Below are 14,452 nucleotides of genomic sequence, written 5' to 3' on the forward strand. Positions count from 1 at the left end.
GCCCAGACTCAGCATCTCTCAGGTGGTTATGATGCTGCTGGTCTGTCGACCACACTTTGAGTAGCAAAGCTCAAAACTAGGCCTCTGGACAGAGGAGGGTTAGTTTGTCCAGTTTATATGTTGCTCCATCACTTAGTGACTGAGTGATCCAGGAGAAAGATGCTTCATCTCTCTGAGACTCAAATTCTTCAAGGTACCCAAGGTACCTTTTCCTAAAATTTTTTCTTTCTTTTCTTTTTTTTAAAGATGTATTTATTCGAAAGCGAGATCGAGAGAGGGGAAGGGTGTGGGATGGAGAAAGAGAGTGAGAATCCCAAGCAGGCTCTCCACTGAGCACAGAGCCTGACCTGGGCTTGATCTCACCACCCCAAGATCACAACCTGAGCCAAAATCAAGAGTGGGGTGGTTAACTGACTAGCCACTCAGGTACCCCAACTTTTCCCACAATTATTTCTAGGATCTAAGCAAAGTAGTTTTGCACTGAGAGTCATTTTAACAACCACTTCATGAATAAGGCAAAGTAGATATCCTGATTCCAATTTTATGGGTGAGGAGCCTAAGATTTAGGGATGTTAGCTACTTTGCCTACTGTTCCAAACAGGTAAGCCAGGGCAAGGGCTTGGCCCTTCATCTTTGGACCCTGGACCTCTTGGTCTTTGGCTCATTCAAATATTTCCAGTATGTATTTTATAGCAGGCTTTTGTCTTCACATCAAAGAGGCTTGCTTTATAATGAAGTTTAAAATTACACATCTTTTATAACCAGTAGATCCTTTTTCCTCTTTTTGAAAACCATTTTATTATTTTTTAATCAAAATGATAAATGTTCATTGTTAAAGTATTCAAGCAATATCAAAAAGTGCAAAGAAGGGGCACCTGGGGTTTCAGACAGTCCATTAAGTGCCCAACTGTTGATCCAACTGTTGATTTCAGCTTCGGTCATGATCTCAGGGTTATGAGCTCAAGTCCCATGTGGGTCTTCTCCGTGATCAGCATGGAGTCCGCTTGCCCCTCTACCGCTGCTCCTCACTCCACTTGCACTCTCTCTCTCTCTCAAACAAATAAATACATCTTTAAAAAGGTACAAAGAAGTGAATAAAATCTCACATCTCAGATGTGACTTCTGTTAACATTTTAATGAATATCCTTCCAGTTGCCTCTTTTTTGACCCAAGGGTGAATGAACCATTTGAGCTGAAAGGAAAAAGGGGGAGGTTTCCTTTGGTCAAATAATTTTGAGAACTGTCTGTATGTTACATTCTTCACCTGAAGGTCACAGAAAACATTAGCATTTTAAAGGCTCACAAAACTGCATTAAAAATATTGGACATTATAAACAATGTTGCAACAAGTATGGTGAAGTTATATGTTTCTTTTTTTTTTTTTCAATAGCGTTAGTATTTTCTTAGGGGAAACAAGGTATTCATATTGCCGTACCCAAAGGCTGCAGGAATTTACACTCCAGCAAATTATTCATGAGAGCCCCATTTTCTAAACAGTACTGCTAATAGATTTTATCAACCATTTTGGTATTGATTAATCTGATACATGGACAAAAGTAATTATTTTTATTTCTTTCTTTGATCATTAAGGGGGTTGAACACCTTTTCTTACGTTCATCAGTTAATTTGTAAATTGCTTGTTCATGTTCTTCCAAATTTTTATTTGGGTTTCTTTTATTTTATTTTTCCTTTTTTGAGTCTTCAATAAAAAATAATCTGTTAATATGTGGGTTGCAAATATTTTTACTGATTTGGTTTTAAATATGCTTGTTTTATTTAATTTTTTAAATTTATGTAGTTTTAAATTTGTATACCATCACATACACAGGTTTGGGGAACTTCTGACATGACTATTTGAAAGACCGCCACCAGCCAAGATTGTAAAAATATTCACCCATGTTTTCTTGTAACACTTAATTTCTACATTCAAAGTTAAACTCTCAGTCCATCTAGACTTTATTCTAATGTGAGGACTAAGGAAAGGATCTGCCCTAATTTGCTCTAAATCACTAGCCTGTTACCACTTCCCAAATATTAGATAATTATTTACTCATAGATGATGTTATATCTTTTTATTTTTATTTAAATGTATTTGACTTATATATTGTATAAGTTTAATGTATACATGTTAATTTAACACATTTACATATTGTAACATGATTGCCAATATAGTGAGAGCTAGCACCTCACATCACCTTCAGATTGTGTCTTTTTATAGTTGGAATTATATATATATATATATATACACATACATATATATATATATAAACAATTTTATAGTTGGAATATAGTTAGGATCTAGTCATTTAGCAAAAAAATTAGTCTTTTGGCAAGTATGACGATTATAATATAATATTGTTGTTTGTATTTCCCACACTGTACACTGTCCTTTTAAATTTATTTTATATATATGGGATGCCTGGGCAGCTCAGTTGGTTAAACGTTTGCCTTTGGCTCCAGGTCATGATCTCAGGGTCCTGGGATGGAGTCCGGTGTTGGGCTGAATGCTCAGCAGGGAGCCTGCTTCTCCCTCACCTTCTGCTGCTACCCCTGCTTGGGTGCGCGCTCTCTCTCTCTTTCTCTCTCTCTGACAAATAAATGAATAAAATCTAAATTTATTTTATATTTTACATTCAGTAGCATTCACTTTTGGTGTGTAGTTGCATGAGTTTTGATAAATGTATAGAGTTACATGGTCACTCTCACAAATAAGATATAAAACAGTCCTAACACCCAGCAAAATTCCCTCTCACTGTCCCTTTATAGTGAAACCTCACCTCATCTCTAACCTTTGGTGACACACCGATCTTTTCTCAATCCCTATAACTTTGCTTTTTTCCAGAACCATATAAAAGGCATTTTATGAAGTTTGCAGCCTCTGAGTATGGCTTCTTTTATTTAGGGTAATGCATTGGAGTTCCATGCATTTGTCGTGTGCTTATCAAGAGTTCATTGCTTTTTATCATGAAGTGGTATTCTGTAGTACCACAGTTCGTTTATCCATTTACTAGTTGAAGGATATTTGGGATGATTTCCATTTTTTTGTGACTATGAATAAAGTTATTGCTATGGACTGAATGCTCTTGCCCACCCCACCCCACCCCCCATTTATATATTAAAATCCTAACTCTCAATGTGACGGTACTAGGAGATGGGGTCTTGGATAAATGATTTAGTCATGAGGGTGGAGCCCTCATGAATAGGATTAGTGCCTTATAAAAGAGACCCCAGAGAATTTTCTCACTGCTTCCATCATGTGAGGACACAGGGAGAAGATGGCTGTTTGTAACAAAGTGGGCCCTCAGTAGACAGTGAACCTGCCAGCACTTTGATCTTGGACTCCCGAGGCTCCAGAACAGTGAGAAGTAAGTATCTGTTGTGCCAGTCCCCCAGTCCATAGTTCTGTTATATTAGCCCAGGTGGACTAAGACAGTTGTTATGAACCTTTGCCCACAGGTTCTTGTGAAAACAGACATGTTCATTTCTCTTAGGTAAATACCAGTAATGGGATTGCTAGATCACATGGTTAATGCTCCTTAACTTTATAAGAGACTGTCTTCTTGTTTTCCAAAGTAGCTACCATGCCATTTTGCCTTCACCAACAGTGTAGGAGAGTCCTAGTTGCTCTTCATGCTCATCAGCACTTGGGATTTTCAGTTTTATTGTTTAATCCATTTTAATAGGGATTATCTATATCTATAATGGTATCTGGAATGGAATATCTATAATGGTAATCTTGTGATTTTAATTTATATTTTTCTAATGTTAATGATATTGAACATCTTTCTCATGCGTTTGCCATTTGTATATCTTCTTTGGTGAAATACGTTTTTGAATCTTGTGCCAAGTTTTTTATTAGGCTGTTTATTTTTATTTTTGAGTTGACATGGTAACTCTCTTATGCACTGTTTTTTCATATCTATGCAAGTCTATTTCTGGATCCTCTTATTCCAGACCATTAATCTACCTGTCTCTTCCTGGAGCAACACCACACTTTTTATTACTGTAACGGTTTTATTACTGTAAGAATATATTTCATTCATATAAGACAAGTCCTGCTTTATTTTTTTCAAAATATTCTCAGCTATTTTCAAATATTTATTACCTGATTAACTTTAGAATAATTTTGTTCAAGTTCTCCCCAAATTCTGTTGAGATGTTTACCTGAAGTGATATTGAATAAAATAAAATAATTTAGGGAAAATAACCCTTTATAGTACTATCTTCCAATCCAAGAAAAGACAGATCTTTTCCTTTATTAAAATCTTTATTTGTGTCTGATGGGTTGATTTTTTCCAGGTATTTGTATTTAGTCTGCTTTCATATTCATCATGCACAGTCAGGAACAAAATCAGAAATGAAAACAGGACACAGGACACTTTTTGGCAGAGCTCTGGTTCAGTCCCAAACCGGACAGGCTTGAGTCTGGACCATGACAATGATGTTTTTTACATCTGTCCTATTTTAGCTATTTGTACAACTTAGAGCATTAAATTTGAGGATTAGAAAAGCAAATAGCCCCAGTTACAGTTAAGACGCCACCTCTTTATGCAGCCCATAACTCTTTTCAGTGAATGAAAACTCAGTTCTTTTTTAACCCAAGGGAGAGCTGACCTTTTACTGAGACATTCCAGAAGGAATCTACATTGCCACTGTGGATTGCAGCAACTCATATGTAGCCACACATTGTGACATTAAAAAGGACACTTTCCTACTTTTTAGTATAAACATAATCTCATGTGAACACTTTTTTGTTTTCTTTTGAAAAAAGCTATTTACCTGATATACAGAAGAATTCTTATAAGGGTGCTTGGGAGGCTCAGTTGCTTAAGCATCCAACTCTTGATTTCAGCTCAGGTCATGATCTCAGGGTTGTGAGATCAAGCCCCATGTCAGTTTCCACACTGGACATGGAGCCTACTTAAGTTTCTGTCTCTTCCTCTCAAACTGTCCCCACCCCCACTCTGTAAAATAAACAAATCTTAAAAAAACAAACATTCTGGGGGGCCTGGGTGGCTCATTCGGTTAAACATCTGCCTTTGGCTCAGGTTACTATCCCAAGGTCCTGGGATCGAGCCCCACATTGGGCTCTCTGCTTAACGGGGAACCTACTTCTCCTTCTCCCTCTGCCTGCTGCTCTTCCTACTTGTTCTCTCTTTCTAACAAATAAATTTTTAAAATCTTAAAAAAAAAAAAAGATTCTTTTTCTCCCTCTCCCTATCTCTCTGCCCTTCCCCTACTCAAGAAAAAAAAAAATTCTTGTAAATAAGAATGCAAAACATTGGTGGGCCAGCCAAGCTACCTGAACTCTCCCTCTTATTAATCAGTTGATCAAAGTAGTCAATTCCATTCCTAGCTTCCTCTTGCTGACATTCTACATCTAGCCTTTGCTTCATTTTCAAGATCAGTTTCTATCATCTGTAATTTTGAAAAAAAGAAAATGGCTGTTTTATATCTGACTTCAAGTTTCTTTCTTTTATTATGTTCATTTAGCCACCATATAGTACATCATTAGTTTTTGATGTAGTGTTCAATGATTCATTAGTTGTGTATAACACCCAATTTTCATCACCACACACCCTCCTTAATACCCATCACCTGGTTACCCCATCCCTCCACCCTCTTGCCTCTGAAAACCCCAGTTTGTTTCCCAGAATCCAGAGTCTCTCATGGTTTGTCTCCCTCTCTGATTTCCTCCCTTTCAGTTTTCCCTCCCTTTCCCTATGATCTTCCATGCTATTCCTTATGCTTCATAGATGAGTGAAACCATATGATAATTCTTTTTCTCTGCTTGACTTATTTCACTTAGCATAATCCCCTCCAGTTCTATCCATGTCGATGAGAATGGTGGGTATTCATGCTTTCTGATGGCTGAGTAATATTCCATTGTATATGTGAACCACATCTTCTTTATCCATTAGTCTGTTGAAGGGCACCTCAGCTCCTTCCACAGTTTGGCTATTATGGACATTGCTTCTATGAACATTGGGGTGCATGTGCCCCCTCTTTTCACTACATCTGTATTTTTGGGACAAATACCTAGTAGTGCAGTTGTTGGGTTATAAAGTAGCTGACTTCAAGTTTCTTAATAAACTTGTAATAATATGAGTATTCCCAGTTTCTATAAACAAGTTTGGTCCAAAAACATTTTGCTTCCTGGAGCTTTCCCATTTTATAGAATTCAAATAAACATTTTAATTATGATAAAGGCTTAGCTTTCTACAAGACATCCCAAATTGCAATGATTTCAATGAGAAAGAAGCTTGCTTATTTCTCTCTTATGTAAAAGTATGATCTGGTGTGACTAATTATCCTCATGAAATTGTCAGGGGTCCAGGCTCCTGCCTTACTGCCCTGCCATGGTTCAGGTATACCTGTTATGCACATGGTCCAGTGACACAGTGACATTCTACAATAACATTCTTTTTTTTTTTTAAGACTTTATTTATTTATTTGACAGTCAGTAGGCAGAGAGGCAGGCAGAGAGATAGGAAGGGAAGCAGGCTCCCGGCTGAGCAGGGATCGCGATGCTGAGCAGGGAGCCCGATGCAGGGCTCAATCCCAGGACCCTGGGATCATGACCTGAGCCGAAGGCAGAGGCTTTAACCCACTGAGCTACCCAGGCACCCCTCACAATAACACTCTTGCCATTAGGCAAACATGTAAGGGCAAAAGGAGGTGTGTCCTTTTCCTTTAATGACATAAATTTGGAGATTGCACATGCAACTTCCATGCATATCCCTTATAACAACTAGTTATTTTTGTTACATTAATAAATCGCCACCAAAATGTAGTGGTTTAAAACAACAAACATTTATTATTTCATGGTATCTATGGGTCAGGAATCTTGATATGGCTTCACTGGGTGTCTCTAGCTCAAGCGCTCTTGTGAAGTTAAGCTGTCAGCAGGGGCTCTGGTCTCAACTAAAACTTTGACTGGGGGAGAACCCTCTTCCCAGATCACTCACATAGTTGTGGACAGGACTCAGTTTCTTGTGGGCTGTTGGACATAGGCCCCCAGTTCTTTCCCACATTGACCTCTCCAAAGAGCAGCTCGCAATATTGCTGCTGACTTCCCTCAGAACAAGTAAGTGAGAGAACAAAAGAGGGAGCCCAGGATGGAAGACACAGTCTTTTTAGAACCTAACCTTGGAAGTTAGAGTTCCCTTCTATTCTAACACAAACAGAGTGCAAATAGGGACAGCCTAGTTTCCCCTAACCAGTTTGCTTTGTGCTCAATAAAACAATGAAGAAGAAGAAAGATAGAAACCTTAGTTATCTAGGACACAGCAGACCACCACAGCCAGGACTCAGTTATTTGGTCACATCCTAGCTATGAGGAAAGTCAAGAAATGTTATTTCAGTTTAAAGCACCTGTATGCCCAGCTAAAAATTCTATATTAATCTATGAAGAGGAAAAGATACTGAGGAACAAGTAGCAGCCTCTGCCCCCATAAGCCTTAAGAGATATTTTACAGGGTTTCTTGAGCTTCAGTCAGAATGGGCAAGGTTAGGCAGTAACATAAGAACCTCAAAACCTCTGCAACTAACTAAACAAAAGGTGAGCTCTTACAAAGCCATTGCGGGCTAGGACATGTCCTCAGACAACAGCCTTTCTGGGGGCAACTCCTATTCTAGGTTGTTTCACTTACTTCCACATGTGCTTTATCGTCCCATGACCAGGGAAAGAGAGAGCGGGACAAGCAGGCACTGGCCCCTAAAGCTTCCACTTGGAGTGCCCAGTCTGAGCATCTCTGTTCAGATTTCACTGGCCAGCCTAAGTCATGTGGCCACACCTAACCAGTCCTAGAGAGGCAGAGGGACAGTTTGGTGCCTGCTGTTGGCTACAGATCTGGGATCCCATCCCAGCCTGCCACTCTGTGCCAGTGGGATCCCAGGTTTGGATGACAGACCATTAACTCATTTACAGCCAAGAACAGTTTTCAGTTTTAGTTCTGAATGAACTTATGAACTTGGAACTCATTCCAACAGCAGGAACTAAAAGGACCACATATAAATTATATTGTTTACTTGTCAACATAGACCACCCACCTCTTAATTGCTTGGGTGCTTTGGTGACTTATTAAGTAACTTAGTCAGAAAACGTTATACACAATACATTTAACATGAAAAGTCCGAACAGTAGAAGCCAACATAAACATGAAATTTCTGTATTTTCTACAACAGCTGTTGTTTATGAGAATGGGACCCATAGTTTTTCTAAATGAGAATCATTCACACAAGTTTTCTGGTCCCAGATCATGTATTTTTCTTGTGGCACTATGTGGCTTTGGCATAGCTTCCTCCCACCCCTAGGATCATACGGATTAATGAGGTATTTGAGTTACTTTACATCACCTTTTCCAGGCTACCCCAGAGTGCTCTTTGGCTGAAGAGAACAATACCTGAACATTGATACTTCTACTCTTTTTCTAGATGTGACCGTCTGTCTCCCTTCATCCACTATGATTGCGTCTCCATTTGGGGATGGTAATTCTAGCTGTTGTAATAAATAAATCTCAAAATCTCCATAGCTTCATATAATATTAGTTCATTTCTCATTTACTTAAAATCTCAAATGGATATTCCTGCAGGTTCCAACCCGCAGAGGTATTTGGAGACCAGACTAATAGAGAGCCCACCATCTTCAACAATGCTTCCAAGTTTGTTGTAGGCACCCACATCCCACCCAGCAAAGATAGAAAGAAAGAAATCAGAGAAAACACATCCCCTCAGTTTTGGTATTCTAGGGCTGTCATAACTAAATACCACAGGCTGGGTGGCTTAAACAGCAATCATTTTTTTCTAATAGCTCTGGAGGATGGAAGTCCAAGATCAAAGTATTGGCAGGGTTGGGTTCTTCTGAGACAGCCATCTTCTCCCTGTACCTTCACATGGTCTTTTCCCTGTGTATCTGTGTCCTACTTTATCCCTCTCATAAGGATAGCAGTCATTTTGGATTAAAGCCTACCCTCTCACCTCATTTAACCTTAATTACCTCCCAAAAGACTTACCTCTAACAGTTACATTCTGAGGTACTGGGCATTAGGACTTCAACAGAAGAATTTTGGAGAGAGACAGTTTAGTTCATAACATATTATGAATCACATTAGACTAATAAATGGTCTTGGTCAAAGTAACTGACCAAAGCCAATCACAGAGCCCCACCTGAAGGAAGGGCAGTTGAGAAGTGCACTCTGTGCTTGGCAGTGCTTGCCAGCAACAACTCCCCACGATGGCTTGGGAAGCATGAGTCATAGGTGGACATCTAGCCAGCTCTGCCACAGCAGGAATGCTTTCCTGTGGGTCTTTTTCTCCTAACTGCCCCAAACGTCATATTCAGATTGTTCAGCACAGGGAACCAAACCCTCCAGAGGATTCTCATAGAACGTTAAAGTAAGTCAGTTCACTGTATGCACTTCCTTTTTGTTTTTAAAATTTTTTTAAGATTTTATTTGACAGAGATCACAAGTAGGCAGAGAGGCAGGCAGAGAGAGAAGGAAGCAGGCTCCCCGCTGAGCAGAGAGCCCGATGTGGGGCTTGATCCCAGGACCCCGGGATCATGACCTGAGCCAAAGGCAGAGGCTTTAACCCACTGAGCCACCCAGGTGCTCCTCACTGCAGGCATTTCTATACTTATGTCATGTGATGACGAAGACAGTTTTTTGCATTGCATACTTATGGCAGATTAGACTTTTTAAATGTTCAGTTACACACTGAGATAGTAATTACTGTCTTTGCTGCCATCATCCAAAAAAAAAAGCAAATGGTGTAGCTAAAAGAGAGAGAGCTGGGAGAGCTAGGGATACTGAAAAAGACCATCCATAATCCACAGCCAGTGCAAGATCATTCCAAATGCCTGTCATAATCCTCATCCTTATATTCCAACCTCTCAGAAATGTCATCCCTCACAGAATTCTGACTTTCCAGATGTCTATACAACACTAGCTGATGCCAGGATCCATCTTGATGAATCACAGTTTAAATACCAGTTGATAGGGTTCAGATAGTCACAAGCTCCTATTCACACTAACAGCTAATAAATGGAGACTTTTGAAGTTATACAATATATTCGAATGCATATATTGTATTTGTAAATGTAACAAAGCAAGCAGAGATTTCATCTCACTATATGAACATTTTCCTTATTTTAGGTCATTACATTTCTACCCCAGGATTCCTTCAAATGCTGTAAATGTTGTGTCCTTTTGGACTATAACACTCCAACCATCCATATTATATCCTGAGCCATCACTGTTGTTTTGGGTTTTTTTCGGTGGGAGGGAGGGTTGCCCTCTCCTTTAAATGTCTTCAAGTTTGTCAAGCTCTAAGTTTCCCAAGTAAAATTCACTTATACTTCTCTGATCCCAAAGATTTCTATCATTGAATTCTAATAAAATTGTTGTATTCCAAAAAACTCTGTAACAGTAGTTCTGAAAAGAAACTGTAGGACTCTAGGAAAATTTGTATTTTTCACAAAGCAGACCCTTGAGGGAAAGGTAGAGCGTTCATCAAAATCTTGGGTGGGAGAGGGGAAAAGACAACATATACAATTTTAAAGTGCTTTTAATTGAGAAGGGACACCCAAGAGCAACCAACATAAAAGCATGTTCCTTGGTTCATCTGTCTCCTTTCCACATGAAGAAATAGGGAATGACTTCACAAGAGCCCTTCTTTCTCTGGGGAGGGAGCAGTATTTCCCTCAATGCAGAGTGGTCTTCCCTGCCTCACCCTATTAATGCACAATGGACTCATGAATAAATGGCCATGGGGGCAGGGATGGAAGTCATGCATGGACTCAGCAACATAAACTTGTATTCATCAGGGCTGATCTGGCTATGGCCCCTGCTGAGCACCCAATCTTCCAGTAACAGAGACTAACACTGAGTCTGGGTATGGAACGATTACCTGGGGTAATCTGCTAACTGCCTGCTGTTAGGTTAATTACATTAGACTGCTTCTTTCATGGAAGGGGCAACATTTATTGGAATAAACACTCACTCTGATATAGATTTGCCTTCCTTGCGTGAAATGCATCTGTCCAAATATTTTATCTATAGTCATGGTATTCCACATAATATTGTTTCTAATCAAAGAATTCTCTTCACAGCAAATGAAGAGTGGCAGTGGGCCAGGCCTCATGAAATTCACTGGTCTCACCTTGTTCTCCACCATTCTGAAGCTTACTTACTAGAAGGGTAAAATGGCCCTTTGAAGATTAAGTTATCATGCTAGCTGGGTACCCTGAAGGGCTGGGACCAGAGTTTTCAGAATTCTGGCTACATATGTTCTGAATCAGTGTCCGATATATGGTGCTGTTTCTCCCGTAGACAGGATTCATGGATCCAGAAATTAAGGGGGTAGAAATTGGAGTATTGTGATTCACTATTTCATCTAGTGATTCACCAGCAAAATTTTTGTTTCCTATTCCTGTAATCTTATACCTTGCTGGTCTAGAGAACTAAATTACAGAGGGAGAAATGCCTCCACTAGAAAACACAGCAACGATCCCCTTGAACTGGAAGTTAAGAATGCCACCCAGCCATGGTAAGCTTCTTATGTCTCTGATTCAACAGGAAAAGAAAGTAGTTACTATGCTGGCTGGGGTGATTGATCTTAGCTAATAAAGACTCTGATATTGGCTTCAGCCATTGGGTGAAAAGTGGTGTCATTCACCACAGGAGGCACAAGTCTAAATAGAATGGAAATAAGAATTCTCTCTTGGGGATCTGCCCTATGGAAGCCTTCGATGGAGTGTGGAGACGGTGCCCGGTACTATTGTCCCAATCCCCAGTGCCAGCACAAGCCACGAAAGTCAGGAGAAGCCACAGGACATCATGGATGTGGTAAAAGATTATGCTAAAGAAAGATAATGTAGAATCATTAGTGATACAGTCACAAGAAAAACCAGATCGAGTTTTGGTTTCATTTAGTGACTTTAACAGTACACAAAGCTGAAGGACTTGTTTGGGTGCGTGCAAATGCTCATACAAGTAGAGCTAAAGGGAAGCAGTGTTTCATAGTCCTATGTCAGCAACAGTTTAATGTCCAGGCCCTCATGGCAATGGGAGACCATGCAAGCAAGCAGATGGTTAAATTTGCTGCCAACATTAACAAAGAGAGCATCGTAGATGTAGAAGGTGTAGTGAAAAAAGTGAATCAGAAAATTGGAAGCTGTACATAGCAAGGCGTAGAGTTACATGTTCAAAAGATTTATGTGACCAGTTTGACTGAACCCCTCTTGCCCCTGCAGCTGAATGATGCAGTTGGACCTGAAGTGGAAGGAGAAGAGCAAGGAAGAGCTACCGTTAACCAGGATAGAGTCCTTGATCTTAGGACTTATCAACTAGTTAAGCAGTCTTCCCTTTCCAGTCTGGCATCTGACATTTTTTTTTTAAGATTTTCTTTTATTGTTTTTTAAAGATTTATTTTATTTATTTATTTGACACAAAGAGAGAGATCACAAGTAGGCAGAGAGGTAGACAGAGAGAGGTGGGGAAGCAGGCTTCCTGCTAAGCAGAGAGCCCAATGGGCTCTCAATCCCAGGACCCTGAGATCATGATCTGAGCCGAAGGCAGAGGCTTAACCCACTGAGCCATCCAGGCACCCCTGGCATCTGCCATTTTTTCTGAGAAATTTAATTAACAAAGGTTTTGGGGAGATCCAAACTCCTAAAATTATCTCAGTTGCCAGTGAAGGAGAAGTCATTTACTGTGTCATATTTTAAAAATATTGCATAGTTCGCCCAGTCTCAACAGCTGTACAAGCAAATGTGTATTTGTGCTGATTTTGAGAAGGTTTTCTGTATTGGACCAGTATTCAAAGCTGTAGACTCAAATAGCCATGGACATCTAACTGAATTTGTTGGTTTGGACATTGAAATGGCTTTTTTTTTTTAAGATTTTATTTATTTATTTGACAGACAGAGATCACAGGTAGGCAGAGAGGCAGGCAGAGAAAGAGGAAGGGAAGCAGGCTCCCTGCGGAGCAGAGAGCCGGATGCAGGGCTCAGGGCTCGATGCAGGGCTCAGGGCTCAATGCAGGGCTCAGGGCTCAATGCAGGGCTTGATCCCAGGACTCTGGGATCAAGGCCTGAGCCAAAGGCAGAGGCTTTAACCCACTGAGCCACCCAGGCGCCCTATTGAAATGGCTTTTAATTACCATTACCATGACATTGTGGAAGAAATTGTTGAGACCTTAATACTAACATTCAAAGGATTCCCAGAAAGGTTGAAAACTAAAATTCAGTGAATAAACAATTTCTGTGTGAGCCATTCAAACTTTTGGAGCCAACTTTAAGACTTGAGTATTGTGAAGTGTTGGCTATGCTTAAGGAAGCTGGAATCGAAATGGGAGATGAAGATCTGAGTACACCCAATGGAAAACTGTTGGGTCATTTGGTGAAGGAAAAGTATGATACAGACTTTTATATTCTTGATAAATATCCATTGGCTATAAGACCTTTCTATACCATGCCTGACCCAAGAAATCTTAAACAGTCCAATTCTTACACTATGTTAAAGAGAGAAAAAGAAATACTATCAGGAACTCAAAGAATGCATGATCCCCATCTGCTAACAGAGTGAGCCTTACATCATGGAATTGATTTGGAGAAAATTGAGGCATACACTGATTCCTTCTGCTTTGGAGCCCCTTCTCATGCCAGTGGAGGTCTTGGATTAGAATGAGTGATGATGCTTTTTTTGGGATTGCACAATGTTCATGAGACCTCATCGTTCCCTGGTCATCCCAAACAACTCACTCCTGAAAGGAAGCCATGCTTTTTAAATTATTTCCAGTAACTTGCTATTGATCAAGCTATCCCTTAGCTACTTAAAACATGCAGTGGAGTAAATATCCTTTCTAAAGTGCCACAATTACTTGGATTAATTCACTATAGGTTACTTTAAAAGAGCGGATTTTTATAACTTTGGGCATGCTTCGGTAGGAAATTGTTGAACATTTTAATGAAAAATTCATATGGTTATATTAAAAATTCATGTTGCATTACTACAATAAATGTTAATAATTTTAAGCATTTTTTTAAAAAAGAAAGAATTTTCTCTTGGACATGTTACAACCCAGAAGAAATATCAAGTGTAGATATGTGTTTGGAGTCCACAGAGGAGATCAAGTTTCTAGATATTGTTCTCCAAGTCATTGACATACAGGAGATTTTGAAAGCCATGGGACTGAATGGAATCATATCAGAAGAGAAAGATAGTGAAGACTACCCAAGACTAAGCCCCAGGACTCTAACATTCTGAGATTGAGGAAAGGAGGAGAAGGAGCCAGGGAAAGATAAAGAAACAAAAAGTATTATTGCAGAAAGAAAATGAAAGAAGTGTAGGACACAGAAGTTGAAAGGGGAAAGAATTTTAGAAAGCAAAACTGTCACCCAAAGATGGATTCAGATAAGGAAAGAGAAGTGACCTGTAATTGGAGGACAAAT

The 14,452-nt window shown here is 39.6% G+C and overlaps 1 pseudogene; it reads left to right on the forward strand.

The window, feature by feature from the left end:
- LOC111156669 overlaps positions 1-13,802 on the forward strand; it is a 49,815-nt pseudogene extending 36,013 nt beyond the window's left edge.
- Positions 13,803-14,452: the final 650 nt, after the last annotated feature.

The sequence above is a fragment of the Enhydra lutris genome, unplaced genomic scaffold (genome assembly GCF_002288905.1).
Source record: "Enhydra lutris kenyoni isolate GAN:26980312 unplaced genomic scaffold, ASM228890v2 scaffoldscaffold48, whole genome shotgun sequence".
NCBI classification, from domain to species: domain Eukaryota; kingdom Metazoa; phylum Chordata; class Mammalia; order Carnivora; family Mustelidae; genus Enhydra; species Enhydra lutris.